Source organism: Pinus tabuliformis, chromosome 3_1, assembly GCF_031772625.1.
Source record: "Pinus tabuliformis cultivar Carrire ecotype Pingquan chromosome 3_1, CPIR1, whole genome shotgun sequence".
NCBI lineage: Eukaryota > Viridiplantae > Streptophyta > Pinopsida > Pinales > Pinaceae > Pinus > Pinus tabuliformis.
This window is the reverse complement of record NC_142301.1, coordinates 671,208,133-671,231,625: the sequence shown is the minus strand read 5'-3', so window position 1 is coordinate 671,231,625 and position 23,493 is coordinate 671,208,133. Positions and strand designations below refer to the sequence as shown.

General features: G+C 34.6%; 1 pseudogene; it reads left to right on the top strand.

Moving 5' to 3' along the window:
- The window catches only part of LOC149188876 (peroxisomal adenine nucleotide carrier 1-like), a 123,800-nt pseudogene that overhangs the window by 9,350 nt on the left and 90,957 nt on the right, over nucleotides 1-23,493 (top strand).

The window sequence follows — 23,493 nt, the reverse complement described above, 5'->3', positions numbered from 1 at the left end:
ACTATTATGAATATGATCCAACATCTTGCTGCGGTAATCAACCTTGTTAAGAATGACGGCAGCACCACCCTTGTCTGCCTTTAAAACAATGATATCCTTGTTCTGGTTTAAGGATCTGAGAGCGACAAATTCTTCCTTGCTAAGGTTGCTCTTAGGGGGCTTAGCCTTTCTCAAGACAACCGCACAATCTTGCCTAATGGTGTCCTTGACCCTATCAGGTAAATCTTTGATCCCAAACTCTATGTCGCAAATGATATCATCTACAGGGATTTTCTTCGGAGCTAAGGAAAAATTTAAACCTTTGCCTAAAACTTTAAAAACAGAAGGGGGAAGGAGAAACTGGAAACATTTAAAACCCTATTATTAGAACGAGAAGAAAGGCAATGATTATAAACATCATTCCTATTATTCTCCATGCTAGAAAAATTAGCATTATAAAATGAGTACTTATTAATTGAATTCTTATTATTTTTATTATTAATGAATCTATTCTTATTATATTTATTATTATAATGATTATTATTATTGTTAATATTCTTATTATAAATATTAATATTATTATTATAAATATTACTATTATTATTATTATTCATAAAGTTATTATTATTATTCATATTAATATTACTGTTAATACTATTATTCATATCATTATTATTACTATAGTTATTATCATTATTCATATCCTTATTAATAATATTATTATTATTATACATATCATTATTATCACTTTTAATAATATAGTTATTATTCATATCATAATGATTATCATTATTATTGATGATATTATACTTATAATCAATACACATATTATCAATATCATTAGAAGACAGTGCACTCCCTGAAGGGTGACTGTCAAGGACCAACGGACGGGGAGAGGGGGTCGAGCCTTCTCTGACCCCAATGGACCTGCGAGCCAAACCGATACCCGGGTCTGCGGTCAAGCTATGCAGCGGGGAGCTGCAAACAACCAGAGACATCACGCTGACCAACTGACCCGAAGGGTGACTGCAAGATACCAAAGGACGGGGAAGGGGGCCGAGCCCTCACCGACCACCTTTGACTAGCGTGCCAAAGCTATTCCAGGTTCTGAGGATGAGCTACGCACCCGACCAACCGACGAGGAAACCAAGCTGACCAACCGGCCAGCCGAAACGACTGCGGGCTCTACAGATTTGCCATGCATCGATGGGCGATCAGAATTAGGTGCCACCGGATCTGAACCCCGCTGCCTGTCAAATCGATTCCGGGCTCTGCAGACAAGCTATGCACCGAGGAGCGACCAAAGTTAGGTGACAATGAACCCGCTAACGCTGGATCTGAGCCCTCGCTGACCCCAACCAACCCGCCTGGTTTCGAGGACCTTCTACGCAGCGAGGAAACAGAGATACCACTCGGTGAAAGCGCAGAAGAAACCTCTGGATCAGAAACCCTCAGCGCAGGCATGGAAACTGAAGAAGGTATCGGAAGAGAGTTACCCACAGCCGTGCTGCTGTCAAGCGATACCTGACCCATGCCTGGAAAGGAAGAGCGATCTGGATGATTGGCGCCAGAAGGAGAGCACTCATTATCACCAGAGTGATTTCCCTCAATGCAGCAACCTGGAAGAATGCTTTCCTGGGAGCCAAACCCCAATCTGCAGGTAAGGGCAGCTCGGTCATCAACAGAGCTGTCAGATAACCAACTATTAAGCGCAGAGATTTGACCAGGAGAAATACGGCTCCGGGAAGCTGCTCCCCTAGATCTATCCAGAACTGCTGAATTTTCAGCAAGCCTCTGAAACTTAGAAGCTTGATGCTGCTTCCGAATCTCTTCTAACCGAAGGGACTTCAGAGCTGAACAGGCATCTATTCTGGCCCAAAGGGAAGATGAAAACAAGTTCCCAAGATCCAGATGTAAACCCAAAAGAAACCGAGAAAGCAGATTCAGAGATTTCCTGACCCTACTGATTTCTGCCCTTATTAACGCCAAACTCGCCTTAAGGAAAACCTGATGGTTTTGGGGAGTGTTAAGGCGATGATTAATCCGGGCAAAGACAGGGATGGTGGAGGAGTCTCTGCATCTTTTAAGAAAAGCTAGATCTGTCTTCAACCTTGAAACCTGCAAGCGTGCCCGTTCAAAATGATGGACCTTGGTTGCGATGGATTTTCCGTGCAGGTATTCATTAGTGAGTTGACTTTCATGTAAATTTCCAAAGTGAAGGTAAAATACATATATATACATGATAGAAACCAAAAGTACATAAAAGAAAACTTAGGAAAAATTGGTATTATGAATGATGAAGAGAAATTAGAAAGTTTTGCTTAAAACCTTTAACACAATTTCTACCGTTGGATCAACATCCCAAACCATCACATGAACCGGTTGATGAACCGTGTGGAAAACTATATTGGAATTGATTGTTCCAATAGGTAAGATATTTAAATGGTGACTGGTACAATTGTGGTATATATGCATGGCTAAATAAAATCACGTAACCCTGGAAAAGAAGATTAGATAATAAAGAAAACCATGGTTTTACCATTGTTGTATTGATACATATACCCATGCATTGTCATGAATTGTATGTGTTACCATAGTCTAGCTGAGTGGTCATTCAGATAAAAATGTTTTAAAAAGGATCATGCTTAATATCCATGCATAGTAATGAGTCATATGAATCTTCCATGTAAGCACTTCCTGATGAATTCTGGTATTGATGGTCTCTTACATGTTGAAAGAAAGTAAAAGTCATTGCTCAACAATCATAAAGATGTTGGTTACACCAATTCCTATTAAGGGGGAGTATGTTTTGTAGAAGAAAAGAGTGTGATTGACCTAATGATTATATTGGTAAAGTAGTGTGGAGTTGTTGTTGTGTTGTGATAGACTGTATGTTTTGTTGCTTAGATGTTGGGCATAGTTGTGACTTGTAGAATCAATGTTAGACTGCTATCAATGCTTACAAATATGCATAGCATGTATAAATTTGGTTTTTTCCTCCATGCAGGGGATTTGAGTTTCTTGAACTATATTGAAATTATATTTTGTTAGCATACATGCATGGGTTGTTATGTGCCAATAGTAAATAGGCAAAGTATGCATGACTATGTTTAAGAGTCGATCTCAACAAGGGAACTAAAGTTTATTAGGCTTACAGGAAAAATATTATAACTAAAGTTGTTATACCATGCAATAGGGAGAAAATGCCTTAAAAGTAAGTAATGCACATGGGAGGAAGATATAATTACTTGATTGACCCACTTACATATGTTGCCTTCATGAATGAAAGAATCACAATTCTCATAAAACTAGACTATGATTCTCGAAAGAGATTAAACTATGGTCATCATGCTATAAAAACAACTTATAAATGGTATAATTTCTATTAAAGTATTATACCAAGGTAAAGAATGGTGAGAACATGTTATAGTACAAGACTATATAACCTATACAAACTGTGATTCAAATTTGTCCTTTGATTAATGCATCTACATACAATGTGATTTGTTCTTCGGTTGGAAGAAAGTATGGTTAAGGGAAAATTTAACTTAACTAGATTTTCAAGGCATATGCATCTTTCGATGGATATGCATAATAGAACCTATAAGTATCCTTAAGTGCAAACCATAGTAATTGATGAAGTAGCAAAAATGGTATGGACCACTGAGTCAATTAAATGGTATCTAACAATTTATTTAAATAGATTGATATCATAATTTGTACCAAGAAATTTTGAGAGGTTCCTTTATTGGATTGCATTAATAATGTGTCTAGACAACATAATAAATGTTGCGTAATTCAAACAGGAATTCATAAAATATATAACTCATCTTTTGGTTGAGGGTGATTTAATGTTAAAAAGGAGCAAACATGTAAGTACCGTGAGAACATCAACAGTTACAACTAAAAGGGGTGTAGGATTGAAAGTAGTAAAAACTTTTAGGTATAACTACACTAAATTATGCATGGTCAACAAGTGGTTGAGGCATACAAAGGGAAATAGTAAATCATACGGGATGAATTATGATCTGATCATCTGTGAGCTAATAGTTTGATTTAGGAAATTAAGCAGAAGGTATGATGAAAATATGCATGAATACAGTACTATACTATTGATATTGTAACCAAATGAAATCTGGAAATGATCCACACTTGAAAAAACTTTCTCTGATTACTGAAATAAACCATGCTCATACAAAATTCTTGTCAACTGAGCACAGTTGTTTTAATTTGCTAAAAGAGAGAGAGAGAGAGAGAGAGAATGTTTGGTATGATACTAACATGGTAGGAAAAAAATGTGGACAAGTTTTGTCATGTAGGTGATACCATGGGAATGGTATGATGGGTTGTAGCACAGATGGTACTATCTATAGCAGTACATACGGTACCTGTATGACTACATATGTTACATGTTTGAAATATGATATGTATATCGGTGTATATAATACACATTATGTGCAGGAATGTTTACATTGGGTAGATCTCTGGCAGGACAACCAACTAGGTGGTTACACAGAAGAAGAAAAGAAAGAAGTGGTTCAAGGATAAGTAACCATGGTTAATTACAGTTTGGCATACATACAGTGAACTAATTTGTTATGACCTTGCAAGCATATTAATGTGGAAAATATTCTAACGGATGTATTGTAGGCAAAGAGACTGCAAGAAGTAGGTGTTCAACAAGAACATAAAGGCTTGAAAGAATGCAAGAAGAGAACATGCATTCTTCAGATAAAATAAATGATAAGAAATAGCTGCTTTAATAATATTAAGTAATAGATTATGATATTTATCATAGTTAAAATTTTGCATCTATAAATTCTCACAAATGGTTTGAAAAAAAATGTTACAGGTAGCTATGAAAGGAGAGCACTCCTTGAGACCAATGTAGCTATGGAAGGAGAGGTGTTGGGAGCACTCCTTGTGACCAATGTACATCAACAAAATTGCATCAGATGGCAGAGCCATGAGAGCTATTGATTCAAAAACCAGCTACCTATGAATGAGGACATGATGTAGTGATACACCGAGGACAGTGTAAAATTTAAGTTGGGGGATTATGTAACACCCCTCCCTTGTGTACTGAATTATTATAAACCTAAGCTAAGTTAAAGCTAGGTGTGATATCCTCCCTTTTTTATTAAATGTTTATAAACCTAAGCTGAGTTAAAGCTAGGTGTGATACGCTCCTCTGTGGGTTAAACTATTCTAAACCTAAGCTGAGGAAAGCTAGGTGATATTTAATATGAAAAGAGAATGTGTTATTAAATAAATTAATAAAAATAAATCACTTGGAGGCCAAGGGAGAGGAGATTCTTGCCAAATCCCATGAAGAATGGGATAGAGATGAATCTTTCATGATAAATCTTCTAGATGTGATTCTAGATAAGCTTCGATGGAATGGAGATCCATCGGATGGATGGGAGATAAATATCCATTAGAAATGAAAGCTTTGCAGGAGATAAATGCAAGTTATGAGGAAAATCCTCATGGGAGTTAAAGACGAGATTTTCCGAAAAATACTTAGGCAAATGGAAAAATCCATAAAAGTGGGATGCCGCTAATGGTAACTAAATCATGAAAGAGGATATTAAATACCCAATGCATTGATCAATTGAGGACAATTGATCCTTGGAAAGATCTTCGGCTCGGGGGGAATCAAAGGTGATTCATTGTTGGGTGGTGGTGCTCTTCCCTCTAAGTGATGGTTTTTAAATGGATTCACATGTGTGGAATGTTTGTATGTTGGTCTCTTACCCTTTATGTCATTATAGTATTTGGTTCAGTTATATAGATTTTGCGTTAATTGTTGGTATGGAAGAACTATAGTTATGCATATGGCTTTTTAATGTATTTCATGTTAAAATCAGTAAAAGGATTAAGTCATGTGATGAAATGGTTGTGGAAACTAAACTTGGTCCTTAATTTAAAGTGATGACGGAAAATAGTATGCCTATAACTTATGTGATCATTGTATGGGAGAAAGATAACTATACTGGATAAATGATTTCGTCCTAAGTCTAAAAAATTTTAGCGAGAGATTTACGTTATTTAGTCTATGCATTAAGGTACTATAAGATGAGTTGCATCCATTGAGGTGTTCCACTTTTGTACTTGTATTGCATAAGATATCTATTGATGAATCTATCTGTATTCATGTAATTACTTTCATTCTTATGCATATGGATGAGTAAATATCCAATGAATCTAAAGGTGATCATCATTTTGTTAGTGAAGGATCGTAGTATGTATTTAATGCTATATAAAGTCTCTAGTTTAAGATGGCAGATAGTGGTGGCTGCATGTGGATCAGATGGTATAATGCATTTAATGGAATAGTTTATGATGGTCAGAGTATCGATTACATGCATATTCAATGGGGTCTGATTTGATTATGTATGTTACCTAAGAATCATATTTATTATGAAAATAATGGATTCTTATTATGTATATGCTCTTGTTGCATCTTTATGTAGTAGTAGGGTATATTAAGTGGATGAAAACACTTACAAACAATTTGTTTAAAGAGTAGATGTGATGCATGTGTTGCATGTGATTATTTGAGTTAATGGATTTTATAAAGTTTATGCATGCATATGGTAATCAAGATTTATTGGTGTTGAAGCAAGTTATTGACATGAGATCTAGAGGCATGCAGAGCAGTTAGGAAGTAGTTTCTCTCTCTCTCTCTCTCTCTCTCTCTCTATATATATATATATATATATATATATATATATATATATATATATATATATATATATACATATATATATATATATATATGTATATATGTATATATATATATATATATGTATATATATATATATATATATATATGTATATATATATATATATATATATGTATATATATATATATATATATGTATATATATATATATATATATATATATATATGTATATATATATATATATATATATATATGTATATATATATATATATATATATATATATATATATGTATATATATATATATATATATATATATATATATATATATAAGGGTAGAAGATATCGAACCCATGCATGTCACAAGAGGCTTGATGGTTGTATGTTATGGATCTTCCTTCCTTCCAAGCTGTGGTTATGTCTATAAAATTGCTCGAGGAAGGTGAGATAATGTATCTATGGTATACGGTTCCTCCTTGAATGTGTTGTAGTAGTCAAACTAGGAGAAAGGAGTATGGAATCTTAACTATATCTAAAGGAATTAAAAGAAAACTATGGGGTTAGGGGCTATATTTCCGGGTAGGCCACGAAGGTTCGTTACAGTTGGCAAAGGTTAGGGCTTAAAGGTAACTCCATGCTTATCAGTCACCCAAATGGTTAGTGTGTCTTAAGAAGCTTGTGTTGGTCGCTTATGAAGTGTTGATCATCATGTTTTATCTGCCTAGGATTTTTCTCTAAATGGTTATCATGATTATGAGAATTGATTGAATTACCCTCCCCAAAGAGATCCAATAGATAGTCTCATCATGGAAAAGTATGCATCCTTTTCAGGAACTTGGTCCTTGAACCCCTTGATTTAAATCCATAATCTCACTCAAATTGAGTGTCTTAGATCCACAAGTATGCCTTCCAGGTGAATTCATTGCTCAGAGTAGTTGTGGTGGACAAACTGTATATAGTATTTTACTATTTTGGATAAAATAACAGATGTTATAATTTTTGAATTTTTAGGAGTACGAGACTTTATTCAAAGTTAGTGGGTTATAAAAAAATAATTTAGTTATTTATCTATTTTGGAAAAAACCCAATATATCACTGAAAGGGATATAATTGTCATCTCTTCAAAGATTACATGTTAAGCCATCATTACATCAAAATAGCCTCGTCCCTACCTACCCCTATGCAAGTGTGGCCTGCATGAAATTTAGCTCACCTGTCTAGCTTGTTGTGGTCTTTTCTCAAGGCAATCAGTTGAGTGGAACATTGAATAACTGCAGAATCCAAAAGCAAGAACTTATTAATTCTAACTCCCCTTTCTTTGGGCAAATCATCAAAATTCTTGTCACAACTATTTTTCCGTAGGAAATGGAGGGCAACTGTCTTGATTACCTGCCAGACACTCCAGAAAAATTTGTGCTAGTACCAGGGGTTCTTGTGAAGAACCAAGAAATGGTTTATTAACATTGTTTGTTTGTCTTTACCTACAGTTATTGTCGTTTTCATGTTTTCTTTAGTTTTGTTTTAGTGTGTTTAGTCATATGGATCGATTAGTAGTAATTTTCAGCATGAGAGACATAAGTCTTCATTGCCTATGTTTGGGGACAAATCTTAAGATAATGCTCCACCATTTGATCGAAAGTTGAAAAATATTTTATAGTAAAACTATTCAGGTAGTCTGATAATGTTCTTTTCTATCACCTATAATATGTATCAATAGATAAAGATGATAAATATTGGTTTACCTTTAGTAATCTGAGGGTTGCCCTTTTTCTATTGACAATTGCATCTTGATCTTGTGGAGTTTTTTTGCTTTGGCATGTTCATTATTTTCATTGCATATTATGATTTCTCAATGTTTTCTGCTACTGTTGAAATTTTTTCATACACTGTGTTGTCAAGGTTTTGGAATTCACCTTAGTTTGAAATGTTTTAATGATTCCAACTAATTCTAAGTAAATAGGATTTTTCATCCTAGTCTTTGAGGATTATGAGGGATATTAGATAAATTATGTCTTCTTCCCTACATAGGCTTGTAGAACAGTCATGCATCGATGAAAAATACTATAACTCTAGAACCCCCACTGTAAATATGAGTCATTATTACCATAGTCTGCAATTGCTCTTATGGAAATGAATTGTAAACAAAGCTACACTTTTTAGTATTTACTGATTCTTGTTATGTATTGTGCTTGAATGTGCAAACATCTATCTGATGTGTTGTGGGAGGTCGTTTCCACTAGGAAAATTCATGCTTTGTATCAGGGCCTTGGCACCAAAAATTTACAATCATTCATATCTCAATTTATTTACTTTTATAGCTATAGTTTAAGAGATTTTACTTGAAACATAGGAACAAGTCTATGGGAACAAAGGAAAATTTAGCTATAGCTGCTGCAACTAGAGCTTACACAATTGTGATAACACAAGTACAACTCCTTTTCTTCTTATATTGTCCTAGTGATTTGGATTTTCTGGCCAAATTTTGGTATTTTGACTTGTACATTTCTTGCACGAATTTATACATCAACACTATGTTATGTTGTGGTTTATTTTGTTTTGGAAAGCCATTGGACACAACTTCTGCTTGGATGTAAAATAGCACATTTGAGGGATCAAAGGGACTTTGGAAAACTCTTGTTGAGGCTTCTTGGAAAGAGGCATTTGATGGACTTGGTGTCTTTACTACTGACATCAAATCCTGCTATAGAGGTACCATTAACACCAGACTGTCTATTCAGTTTTTGAGTTAAAACTTTCCATTCTACATTTGTATATCCTTTATCAGTTCTATTTTAAATTTTTATCTTTGATTGATATGTTCTTTATCTGCTAATGGTTTGTTTTATTTCCTACTTGGTATGGGAAAATGCATAATTGAAACTAGACTGTGAAAATATATATAAATCTAGAAAAAACCCTTTAACTACATTTCATCATGATCAAATCCTATGGCTTTGCTAAAATATGCCTGCAACTTTAATGACAGAAAAGCTAGAGAGTCATTGTAGGTTCAACATGGCTTTAAGAATTATATAGCATCAAACCAACACCTCCGAGTAAATGCAGATGCAGCTTAACAAAATACTAACATTTTGTTGTACATTAAGTCAATTTCCTTTCAATCTTGGGGTTTGAAACAATTTATTTTCCCATTGAGATGAATTTTCTTAAAACCATGCAGTAAATTTTGTGTTATCTGTGGTAAATATTGATGAAAATAACGTTAAATAATGCAGTGTATTGAATCACTATTCGATCTATACTTTGTTTGACTTAACTTTTTGTCTTCCAATGCTAGTCACTCTTTTAATGATTCAATTTATCACTATGGTAATATTTTTTTGATTAGTTGGTTCATATCATTTGTTAGATTTTATACCTTGTTTAACTCTGACAATCTTCTCCACATTACCACGGTGCACTTAGTTGGCAGGTACAACAGCAGTAAGGGTGTATGTTTTGCAGATCCATACAACATTAATAATGGCAACAGTTTTTCATGGTTCCTGTGCACATTATAGTATGAGGGAGGTGTTGTTATGTAGGAGAATAGATGGTATATTTCCAGTTTGCATGTTGTTTAAGATTAAGCAATTCCATTTTTTCATCAGTTTAGTTTAGTTTATAATTCATATTCAGTTCAGTTCAGTTCTACATGCATGATCTAATATTTGGAGGGCACAAAACCCTTGTTAATCAGAGTGCTTTTGCATGATAAGGTTCCAGTCTAGGTAGGGGGCACTGTTCTCAAGGAAGGGGATGCATTCTTCTATTTGTCTTCCAGTTGCATGCAGTTACATGGCACACTTATCCATGCAACAAGGGTACACTAGATGATTAGACTTGGGCTAGTGTTTGACTGAGTCACAATTAGTGCTTCATGCATGTGAATAGATACTTTGTATCTTTTCTCTTCTTCCTATTCCATAAAGGAGATGTAGTGAACACTTCCGTGTTGATTAGAAAGTTTTTGGTTTTGAGGTATTGTAGTGTATTTTCTTTGATCTGCATTCACTAGAAGATAGATGTGATTGAGAGTTCATATTTGTGTACATGCTCTTATTATTTTTCTGCAATGTGTTTTTGTAGATTCTATTATACCCATCAAGGGCTTTAAATTACCTACGATCTTAGGATTATTCTTTTAGTGAAAATTTTACTTACTATAGTCTGGATTACATGGTATCATAGCACTTTCACTGAAACTAATAGGAAGTTGTGCATAGATAAGATTGCAACTTGTTAGAGGGAGTTGTTGAAGGATTTCAAGGGTGGGATTCCTGAGCTTCAGCAAGTGAAGAAGATTTTGACTGGTTAAAGGTTGTGGCCCATGGGGTGTGATGTCATAGTTGCTCCAAGGATTGGAGTGTTATTTTGCGTGTTTGTGAAAGGTGGCCTCCAACTATAAGAGGTTGCAGGTTTGATTCTTAGTTCTCAGTATGTTTTCATGTTTGCTTAAAGAGTTATAATCACAAGTAGTTAGGGTCTTTAGGATTGTCACATGTTGGATGGCACTTCCAACTCTATTATAGTTCAGGATGTAGCATCTCTTGGAAGAGGTTGAATTGTGGTACCTCATGGAGAAGGAGATTTTACTTTCAACAGATACTAAGGAGTTGGTTGAGCATGATTAGAATTGGTCAAACTGGAATGAAGAGTTTTGGATTTGGTGAAGAATCATCTAACCCCTTTCATTGTAGAGAAGAAGATTGATAGGGAAATGAATATTACCTTGATTGTATTGTATTGGAGCGAGAACATGTCTAGTAGAATGCTCTTAATGAAGAAATAGTTCATTACTTGCATGAGAAACACTACTACATTAGTTATCTATTTGATAAAGATCAAGAGTTGAGAGGGAAAATAGTTGCACTTGATCAGAAGGTAGAAGAGAATGGACTAATTGGGATCAATTTGAATGGCTTTGGTCCATATTGGCACCATTTTGTACAGTCTGTAGGTGCTTGTGAGAATTTATGCGCAATCTAAAGTTTTTGGGATGCATTTATCGAGGAGGAAATGAGATTGGAGATGGTTTTAGCCAGTGACCAGGATTTACCAAATCTAGCCCTCATTGGGAGCGTGAGGGAAGGAGGAAATAAAATAGGAACTGTGAAGGGTTAGAAGAAGAAGGAAGATTCAAGCTCTTCTAACCAGATGAATAATACTTTCAGCCATATCAAGTGCAAGAAGCATGGCCAATATGCTTTTGAGTATCTTGAGAAGTAGAGGAAGGGTAAGCAACAATAATAATAAAATAGTTTGCAATAATTGTAGCGCTTCAAGTATGGATGGCCATTATGATTCTTAGTGTTCTAAGAAGAAAGGGAATAGTAAGAAACAACATCAATAAAAATGGTTTCAAGGAATTCCAGAAGCTTCAAGTTCATACAAGTTCATTGAAAGGTGTGGTACAACCTTTGCCATGGTGTCATGCCTTTCCACCAACATTGTTTCAAGTGTTTGTGGTATGTTGAGAAGTGGAGCCTCAAGACATGACAGTAAACAAAATAGATTTTTCAATTTTCCAGATGAGTATACCTCACCACTTCTATACAATGTTATCTATCTTTAGGACAAAGTAAACAGAGCACTCCACATGAGGTACATGATGCTATCCTCCTTTAGGAAAATGTAAATAGAGAATTTCACATGAGATCCAGGTATATTCAAATGTTACAACACTTGCACATACAATTAGCCTGTATTATTTGGACATTACCTCTTAGATGATCCTTGTTATGCAACTATAGGGACCTACCAATCCTTAATAACCTGCAAGCTATTTCTTAGAAGCATATATTTGGATGTGAGTAGAATTCATCTTACCTATACATTTAGTGAAGGAAACATGATTCTCCTCCCCAAATCTTGCACAAATTATTAAATTAATATCGTTTAAACAAGAAAATTCTAAAGGTGGCCAAGGTGCCACTTGAACTTGTAACATAAGATTACCTATTCTATAGGTGCAATTCAAGAAGCATCATAAGCTCAACATCAACAAAATCACAATGAAAAATATTTCATGTTTAGCTTTCACCTAAAGCTTTTGAGAAAGAAAAAAACTACAACTACCCAACAGTCGCTATATTCAAACTTGGCCAAAAGATTATTTGTATAGGATGGATACACCAACATGCAAGAGCCTCTTGTATTCTAAATCTTCATAGTCATGCCATCACAACTTATAAGTAATGATATGTCAAGCCTTACACCATCTCCTGTCAAATCCTTACAAGGAGAGCTCCTTTGATATATGATTGCTACATCACTATTTCCTATTGTAGTCAACCATTCCTTAAAATCATGTTGTAGTTCCTAATCTAGATCCTCTATACATCCAACTGACATCTCTACCATCAATTTTAATCATTGAAATTCTGGAATTATTCTCTATCATACATCTTTGTACTACACACCATATCTAACTTGTATATGACAATGCACACTCAACTACGTAAGGAGTATATGAGTGTGTGAGGGATTTCTTCAATTGTTCAAGTTGTAAATATATATATATATATATATATATTTCTTAATCTTAGGAATATTTTATAAAGCTTCTGTTATAAACAAAAATGGTATCTAACCACAAGAATTAAAATTGATATCCCATAGAGCAATGATGATGTCTTAGCTTTGTTCATCTTTGAAGAAATTTCTTTCAATTGAATATTAAGTTGAAAAAGGAGTTTATTGAAATTTGAGCAAATTGTGTATTCCCACTACTAACATTTGTCTTGGCATTCCCCAGCTAACAAACAAAACACCCTCACTTTCTAGCTAGAGAGTAGTGAGCAAAGTAGTTGCACTCATAAATGCATTGAATATAGAAGAAAAGGAGAAATCAGCTAAGAGTTTTCATATGAATTCAGGGAACTTTTATGCATGCGAGAGCATTTCTACCCTCTTCTAAGGCTTACTACTATAGGTCTTAAGGCAACATCTAAGGTCACTTGATGATGGACATACTAACCAAACTTACAAGGAGGCACAATAGCATTCTAATATTTATGAAGAAAGGATAATAATATTGTGGTGCTTTCATTCTATTTTGGAATTATGTGAATTTCCTTAACAGAGTAGAAATGAATTACAAGTGCGGCCTATCATCTAAGAAATCATATTGGTGGGGAAACTAGCTCTGGATTAGTATACTCCCAAACAGATAGCACTTGGAGCAGAAAGGGGACTTTTATTATTTATATGGGCATGATCAATGTGACCCCAAGATAATTCATTGTGGTGTCAAAGAAAAAAACATTTTACTACATGAAGATTTTGAAGCCATCATGGGAGACTTTGGATTGGAAAAGATTTTAGACCAAAGGGATTCACATGTCACTACTGTTGTTTTTGGTATTGTCGAGCAGATAGCCCCAAAGTACCTTTCAATAGGACATTCATTAGGGAAAATTAATTTATTTTGTATTGAGGATATATTACTATTGTTAGACAAAATTATTCAATTATTCACAAAATTTGTTCCGTGCAGAGAGATCTCAGAGATTGTCCTTGGACACAATTGTTGCCAATTACTTTAGGGATTTTTTCTACCATGTCACATGTGGTTTCAGGGTTTCATTTAAACCTTAAGGATAATCATGAAACAACTTTATTGTTTTAGGTCAATTATGAAATAGATCTCCCATTCCCAATAGATTGAAGGATAATATAACTAGTCTAGGCACATTTTCCAATGGTATTTTCAACTACAACATTATAGCCCTATTTCTTCTAGCGTATATATACTTGTAGCAACAAATACTTGTACCAAATCATATTATGTTCTAGCATCTCATCACTATTAAACAAGTATGTCTTCACTATGTATATGGTTGAACATATATTTGTTGGCCTTAATGACTCCTAGTAATATTGATTTTATATTGGAGTTTCTAAAATACATAATAATTATATATGGTGTATTTGCATTTGAAAATACACAAGATGTCACAAGTAATACTAATAATCAACTTCCCTAATGACTAGGAGGTCTTAAAACTCCATAGTGGTTTTTGCACTAAATGTGGGTATCATTGATTCATAAAAGTGGGATCTCAGGGAGACCTGTGCTGACGTTGTTTGTAAAGAACAACCAAATTTAGAATTAAAACTTTGGAATCACTCTAACAAAAATAAAAAAGTTTCTCTTTATGCTTCCAAGGTAGCCGAGGACACCTCTATAGATTGGTAATTACCGATTGTACATTCTAGTCTCATTGGCATATTTTTTTTTCATTTCTTGGATATCAATAAAATTACCTTTCTCTTCTTACTGCAAATTAAAAGTGTTAAACAACTGTAGTTTGATATGAATTCTTTGAAGGAAGGTCTCCATGTTGTGGAACCTATTATGATTTTCTCTTAAATAAGATAAATGACCACCAAGGAATTCCTTCTCCAGAACTTAGTTATCCTAACTAAATTCCTTCCTTTGAGAGAGTATATGTTGTCCTATTAAGTTCTCTGAACACATGAGAGATTATGATCATCTGGAACTGCCTAGAGACCTCTTTCATCTGAGTAGCTAAGGGAGATGTTATCACTTAAGAATTCTAATGCCAAAATTTCTCATACCAGCTTGATGATAAAGGTCAGTGTTAGTCTAAGTTCGAGTTTGTTTTTTTCCTTAGAGTCTGAGTTTTAGGGGTCTTGAGTCAAGTATGTATTCTCATTCATCACTGTGCATTCTCATTCTTCAACGGTCTCATAGCCATGTGTCAATTTGGTTTAAAAATCATTATGTACCACAAAGCCTTTTTAGGTGATTGCGTAGCGCATGTAACCATTCTGAAGTGTTTTCGCAGCGCATTAATCCTATTTAGCAGTTTTGCAGTGCAAAAGTCCATTAGGTGATTACGCAATGCAATAGTCCTTTAGGTGTTTTCGCAGCGCGTTAGGTTTTAGGTGATTTCGCAGCGCATCATTCAAAATTTACACTGACCGCGCTGCGAAATCAGAGATTCGTGCATTCCGCAACGAATCTTTCCCAACTATCAAATCTTTCAAGTTAATCTATGGCTACGTCATTCATTGTTAGTTTATGCACTCCATATATCATCTCCAACCGCTTATCTCCATTATTGCAATCACTAGGTACATTGGTACACATGAAATACAAGTTCCAAGAAAGGCCAGGTATGCTTGGTTTTAATGATGATTGTAGGCCTTGCATGAGAAACAAATCTACTAGATTTCAATTTGAAAACATCATCATCAAGTGAGGCAGCTATCAAGTGAGGCAGCCATTCAAGCGAGGCAGAGTTTGGATTTTGAGCAGCGCTAGCATTTCAGCGTCCATTACACTGAATCTTCATGGAGGGATCGGCAGAAAGGAAAGACCACAGATCAGGAAAATGTCTGAGAAACGAGCCTGAAGGTTTGGATATAACCTTGAAGAACATAGAGGTCAAACAGGCATTTAAACAAGCTGGATGTTGGAATTTTTGCAAGAAGCTCGAGGGAGGACATGCACAAATGACTAAGGAATTTGCACTAAATTTCACAGGACTAAACTCAAAGGTGGGTATGTTGGAATTGCAGGTCTCACCAGACATGATATCCAAAGTTACGGAGATTCCAAGAGGGCAAGAAAATTGGTTCAAGAATTTCAAATTTGACATGAACCCATGCAAAGAATTCCTAAAGCAAGATTTCATTAATTCAGATTTAAGCAAGTCTGTTCCTAGAAGTTATGTCAAAGAACCTTATGCCCATTTGCTCACCTGTATACAGAAGTACCTAACATGTGAAGGAAGATATAACAAAGTGTATTCATACCATTTTAAACTTTTGTTGCTTTTGACAGGCAAGACATCTATTGATCTACCTTTTTATTTATTCTGCAGTTTAAGTAAAATGCGTGACAAGGTGCAACTAAGAAAAGAAGCCTGTGAGACTTCATTATTCCACCATGGCTTGGTTAAGTTAATGGTTCTGCATGAACTCTAGAGGGTAGGCAGAGACTAGGACACATTCATATTCATGTCCGGTTTCAAGAGCAAGACCGGTCTCAGCCCTCAAGCGGCAAAAGAACCTTCAACAACAACCAGTCCTCAAGCAGAAACAAGAGCCAAGAGGGTTTCAAAGTTAAAAGAAAGGAAACAAGTTGGAGATTCTACCAAGCCACTGACTATTCAGGATACACCCCAGCAGTCAATTAAAGAAAAAACTCAGGTCAAAGAAACTGCACATGAATTAAGCACAGGTGGAGGAGTTCAAAAAAGAAGAAGTAGGAGTCAGGTGGCCAAAGAAAAAGGTAAGTCAGTGAGTATTTAAGAAAGCCCTATTTCAAAGGGAGACTTAAATGATTTATTGCAAGAAATTTACATTGAAGAGTCCCCACTAGTTCAAGCTGAGTTGATACAGTCAGGAAAAGAGGAGGCTAAGAAGGTCAAAGCCTCAAAGGAACTCAAGTTTGATGATAAAGTTGATCAATTTGTTTTTAAGCCCAGGAGACCCATAACAAGGAAGTTCAAACAAGTACAGGAGGTACCACCAAGAGCTGATGAAACAGGGAGGTGACACGGCCTCATGAAAGAAAGGATAAAGGCAAAACAGTTTCCAATCAAGAAGAAGGTAGTGTGGAAGACTTGAAAAGGAGATTGGAATCTGCCAACTTTGAAATTGCTAGATTGAAGAAAGATGCTAGGAAATTTGCGGCTAAGGAGGCTTATTTCAACCAAATGCAAGCTCGGTGGGAGGACCAAACATTTTAAATTCCTGAGGTGGTTGATTTTAATGTTCAATTCCGTAGCTGGAGTACTCCTGCAATAAAAGAAGCTCAATTTATCATAAAATTCAATACAAACCTCAGGTCTGGGATCAAAGTAATGAAGAAACAAATTGAAGACTTAAAGATACAATTGAACTAGCAAAAAGAATCTCCATAAATAAATCTCACTTCAAGTAAGGATATGTTTCAAAGTTTTGATGGTTTTGCTTGGTACAATCTTTTCAAACATTCCCATTCAGTTTTGGAAGGTCTTGAAACAGTTGAAACAATGTTTTAACAGCAAAGTGCCCAAATACCAAAGTTTTGGGTTGAAACTGTGATTTTTGAAACAACCCAGCAGTTTCGTAGTGCACTACGAAATTGTTGAAGGTGATGACTAGAGCTCAGCAGTTTTGTAGCGTGCTACGAAACTGTTGAAGCTAAATAATCCAATATCAATCAACCGGTTTTGAAACATAAGCGGGAAATTTGAAAGGGGAATATATACAAGGCATCATCTGAAGCTTCAACATTCAACCAGGTCAAGACAGGTGGAGAAAATATGGATTCGGATCCAACTTTAAATTTTTTGTCATAAAGTGAGCACATTTACCACCGTTCAAGATATGTCAAAATAGCTTGAAAGCATTTTTTCCTTTACACATAAAGGAGGTGGATAGCACATCAAGGACGTGGCCATCTGCTAGATTTTGGATAATAAAAGATAAAGGACATGCTTCTTTGGATTCGAAAATTGTAAGGCAAACCAAAGACCGATGAGAAGGTAGTTTCCTATGTTTCAGGACAATGGAGAAGATATGGCATTGAAGACCAGCATGGAGTTTTGAACATTCATCACAGCGAAACTAAAAAGGAACTAGATGTCAAAGAACGAGAACCATTGTAATCAAGGCTATTATTAGCATAACATGGTGTTAGAATCCTACTTGATTTAGACCTCTAGAAAGTCTAGTTTAAGTTTGTTACATTAAATAGGAAGTTAAAAGTTAAACAGGTGTCATTAGAAGTAGATTTTGAGTTCCCCTAATGTTTAAGGAGGAATCTCAGTGAGGTCTATATATAGGAGAAAGGGAAATGTAATAAGGCTTGGAAGTTTATGTAAAAAAGCTCTGTTGTCAAGCTTACGTAAAGACTCTGTTTATTTTGGTAATATAGTAAATGGTTTCAGCTGCTCAAGAATCATAGTGACTTCAATGTATGAATTCCTCTTTTTGTCTTTCATGTTGTCTACAGTATTATGAGTATTTGATTACTTAGAAATCACCTGCAGTGTTCTAATTTCCTTCATATGCTCATATATTGTTCCTTTCTGTCTAATGTACTTTATTTATATTGAAGTCTGAATGCCTTGATTTTATTGCAAAGCCAATTCACTACTAATGCTAAATGTGACTCCATGAACCCAATGGATGCTTGTTAATTTAGAATTTACCAGCCTCATTCCTATTTGTTTCATAAAGAGTTAGCCATCTCAATTATAATGACAAACCTTAAATCCTTTGAGAGAGCCCTCTCAGGCTAAGGAGGCTAAGCCTTAGCCAAAATATTGGTCTGAAACAGTTACTTGAAGTCTTCCTGGTCTGCAACCTTCCAGGGCTTGATTTTGAGATAACAGGAGACAAGGAAGTATTCTGAATTTGACCTTGTGCATTCATCAAATTAACATCTAGTGTTGAGTTCCCAAAGACCTATAGATGACCAATATCCTTGTCAAAGGAAGATGTTAATAAATAAAATATAGGCTTCAACTTTGCCAAGTTATTTTTATCTTTGTCCATGTTTTCCTTAGTTTGCAAATAGTGAGTGTCACAACAATAAAGCACAAATGCATGAATACAAATCTGATGAGAGTGTTGGAAATAAAATCTACATGCAGTAAAATTTATGTTTGTGTTTCAGTTGTATTTCTTGCAAGTTATCAAATTGTAGTGTTATCAAAGGACAATAGATACATGTGTTGATGATAATTATCACAATTGTAAGATATTCAACAATAAAAGTTTAAAACCATTTTTATGTGGGCTATGTTCATTTAGTCTCATTTGTGTTAATTTTTTCCATCAGATAGAGTCACCTTGGTCTTGTTGCTATAGTCTACCTCTATCAAAATCTTGACATAGATGACTTATTTAAACTTTCATGCTCACTTATATCTAAAGTTAATAGCCAAACAACTTGCGAGTTGCATGATCGTATAATGAATCAATTCTCTCTCAAGGAGGCCACAGAGTTATGTTAATGACAAGGTTATCATGCTTCAATCAGTAAGAAAGTTTAACATGCGACAGGGTTTGGATATGAGCCTTCCAAATATTAATAACCAAGTCTGCATAGTTACTGAAGATTTCACCAACAGGAATATACTATAATTTTACTGTAATAATGATCTTCAAGGAGGTTGAGATATTGTGTAAAATGACCATTGAGTGCCTAGTGTTGACTAATCAAACCTTCATGTGCTCATATTATCGATAGCCTTGATTTAGGATACCTAAAACCTGACCATAATCTGTCCCTTGAAATCAATATGATCCTTCTTTAACTTTTCTCTTACGCAATCCCTCGGCCTTATTCCTGCAACAATTTAGATGATTCGATCCTTCAAGTAAGGCATCACAGTGACTTGACCCTATTGCAGAAAATTTCTATCTTCAAAGAGAAATATCCTTCCAAAACTAGAGGCATTGATAGAGAGAATAGGTGTTGAATAGTTGATACTAATCAATGGTCATGGTGATCATGCCCAAAATTTATGGAGGAAATTTAGATTCTAGGACCCTTCCAAAATATGTTTTGGTCTAGGATTTGGTACTCTTGATCGATGTCCAGGACTGTAACTTCTTAGGAAATAATCTCAACTTCAAAAGTAATGACAAAATGAATGCAAGCCTATGCTTGTTATCTAAAGTAATCTCTATATCTTAGATAGATATCTCCTGCACTTGATCAATCCTCTAGAGATGAGAATAGTACTTCAAACGAAGATCTGTAGAGGATTGACCTTACCTCCAGGGATCATATAAAATATATTTCCATAGGCTTATGATGATTATACAATCTTAAGCTTGTTGTGTAGGATTGTTATAAAGTACAAGAAAATACCTTGATGTCTTCCAACTTTTTCCCATGACAGTTGAATATCTTTAGGATTGGTGCCCATGTTTATTGATTAGGGCTTGAAGAAGGCCTTAAGAAATAAACCAAATTTGAATTATGAATTGATTTACCATAGAGAGCTGGAGGTATCAATGAAATTTTGTAGTGATTGCAATCTCTTTAATCTTGGGCTTGTCCTCGCCTGAGCTTTGATACCATGTTAATTTTAAGTTAACATATTCTTTGCTTAGGTTAGATACTTCATTCAACCATATGCCCATTAATCCAATTACCAATCACATTAGACATTATATAACAGTAACTGACGCAAGAACATAAATGATAGATGCTGAAGATAAGCCAAGATAGAAAGACACAAGAATATGGCCCAAGCCAGGGAAAAACCCCAAGATGGGGAAAAATATTGATCAAATCTTCCTATTATTATGATCAAATGTTCAATAGAGAAAGAGAGAGAGTACAATGATATAAAACAACTTTCCAATATGAAGATTAGGCATCACTTCTCTTAGATACATTCAATCCTTTAATCTGGGTAGTATGTTCATAGAGGACAAATCATATTGTTGTTGAAGATTGGTCTGGTTAGGGAAACAACAGTCTTCTTCTTTATAAGTTGACCGATCCAAAAATCCTCCTTTATACTGTGTCCTTCCTTATTTCACATGATTCTCCCTTTCGCTGGGTTAAGGAGCTGGTTTATGACCACATTAAGGTCACCGTTGATATTATCTTTTTGGTTCTGGATTAGGGCTTTTGAAGCATGTTGCTCCAGCCCTTGAATATCTACAAACAATGTGGCATTTTTCTTCTTACAAGGGCTCTATAATTATTAGTAGTACTAGCCTATTTTTAAGTTTCTATGACATCCTCAAAAGGCACCCGAATACTATCATATAAGGTCAATGACTTTCTATTGTATTTCAACTTCATGGGTAAGTGATTCAAGGCCTGTAGTCAAGTTGTGAGAATATATTCTAGCTGTGGCCAAACTATAGGAAGAATTCCCATACAAAACAAGTCATAACCCACATATAAGATTTTCCTTAACCATAGCGAAGCACTGCTTCCAAACTCGGACCTGTTATGACAAAGCCCTAACAAAAACAGTCCCAACCATAACCATAATTTATCCTCCTTAATCTTCGCTGCCATAGAAATATATTTTTCTTTTGATTGATGTGTCCCAAATGGGAGATAATTCTCCTCTATATATACAATTCAGTGGAGTTGAGGGGACATGACTTTTGATCTTTTTAAGCCGACTTATAGTTGAGGTTGACCTAAATAATTTACATGAGAGAAACATAAATTCAAAATTCCACTTCTACTTATCCAAATTTGACAATATTTAGATCAATTTTGGTCCTCTCTAAAAGAGGAATTAAATGCCATAATTATCTTCCCCAAAGGATCTATTCAAAGTGTAATTTCGCCCTAGTTTCCATTTTTAACAAAAATAACCATCAATATTTTTTTTCTATCATTTTGGATTGAATTCACAATAGTATGCTAAAAAGTATTATTTCAATGTCTAGAAATTAGGATATATAAATGTGAGATATATAATCTACATCTTTAGGTTATTTCCTTTTCAAATATGAGTTTTTTTAGGCTACATGTTAATTGTTTGAACTTTGAACTTTGAAGAAATTCCTGAATGGACTTCGTAAATACTCGAATGAATGAACTTCGTAAGGTTGTGGTACCATAAATCGTGTTATTTCAAAGATTTGACTTCCATATTTTCACATAATACAATTTACTCAATAAATACTTATGTTTAGGATTATATATGTGTTGGAGCAGTTCCTTAATGTTTTACTATAATCCTGATGTTGACAAGCTTTAGTTGACTTTTTTCATCAATTGCTCATAGAATATGCAAAAGGAAATGATTCTCACAATGTGGCAAAAATTACATTTCTCCTGATTTCTTTTTTATTTTTCATGACAAGATAATCATGTTGTAGGAATGAGTTCTCCTACAGTCTGTTTCAATTTGTAGATTTTTTTTTCCTCCCATTTTTTCACAAGGATGTAGATTTCATTGTCATGTTGATGGTTTTTGTATGTATCTTATTTAGCCCCAAATGCTGGTAATGGAGCAGATATTGAAAAGTAGTCATGGACACAGACTCTATCAAAGGTTAATGTTACAATATCACTTACAATTGGTTTCAGAAATATTTTAATGGTTTGTGACATAAATAAGAGTTATTTAACAATAGGGTTGAAATGGAAATCTCATGTCTTTGTTGTAGTTCATTTATTTGTGTTTCGTAGCTGTAATTCATTTGTTTGATTTTGAGATTTATCACATCAATTATTTTTCTAATCCAATATGCATAGCCTGTATTTATCACCCGATGTTAGTTACTTGACATGGTTGATAAAACATTCAATTCTAGGTCACTTTTATTTTAAGTCATAGATTTTATTGATTAAAAGGAAGTTCATATTTTGATTGGTTTACTTGGAGCTTGATTTAAAAACAAATTGTAAATTTCGCGTGGATGTTATTTTTTTATGGTGAGATCTTTGCCCCAATAAGGTTAGATGAGTCCTAGAACATAGGTATACAACAAGTGTATCATTGGAATTTGTTGTGTATATGTTATTCTTTATATCATTTATGGATGGTTATCGATTGATGTAAAACAGAGGATGGGAAGGTCTTGCTAATTCTCTTGATAAAACAAAATCAAATGGAGTGGTAGAATTGTGTTTTAAAGGGTGAGATAGAAATAAACAATTTGAAAGGTATAAATTTATAATAGCAAGCTATCTAATCTAGATCTAGAGACACAATAGACCCTGGAAATAAAATGATGGTATTGATGAGTCTTCCCTGTAAATAAGCTCTAACTGTTAGACCACTGCCCAAATTTTAGTTATCTACAATGGTAATAGTGAATCTAGCTTTATTTGTATGAAAGCGACTTTGGCCATTGTCTTTTTCATTTCC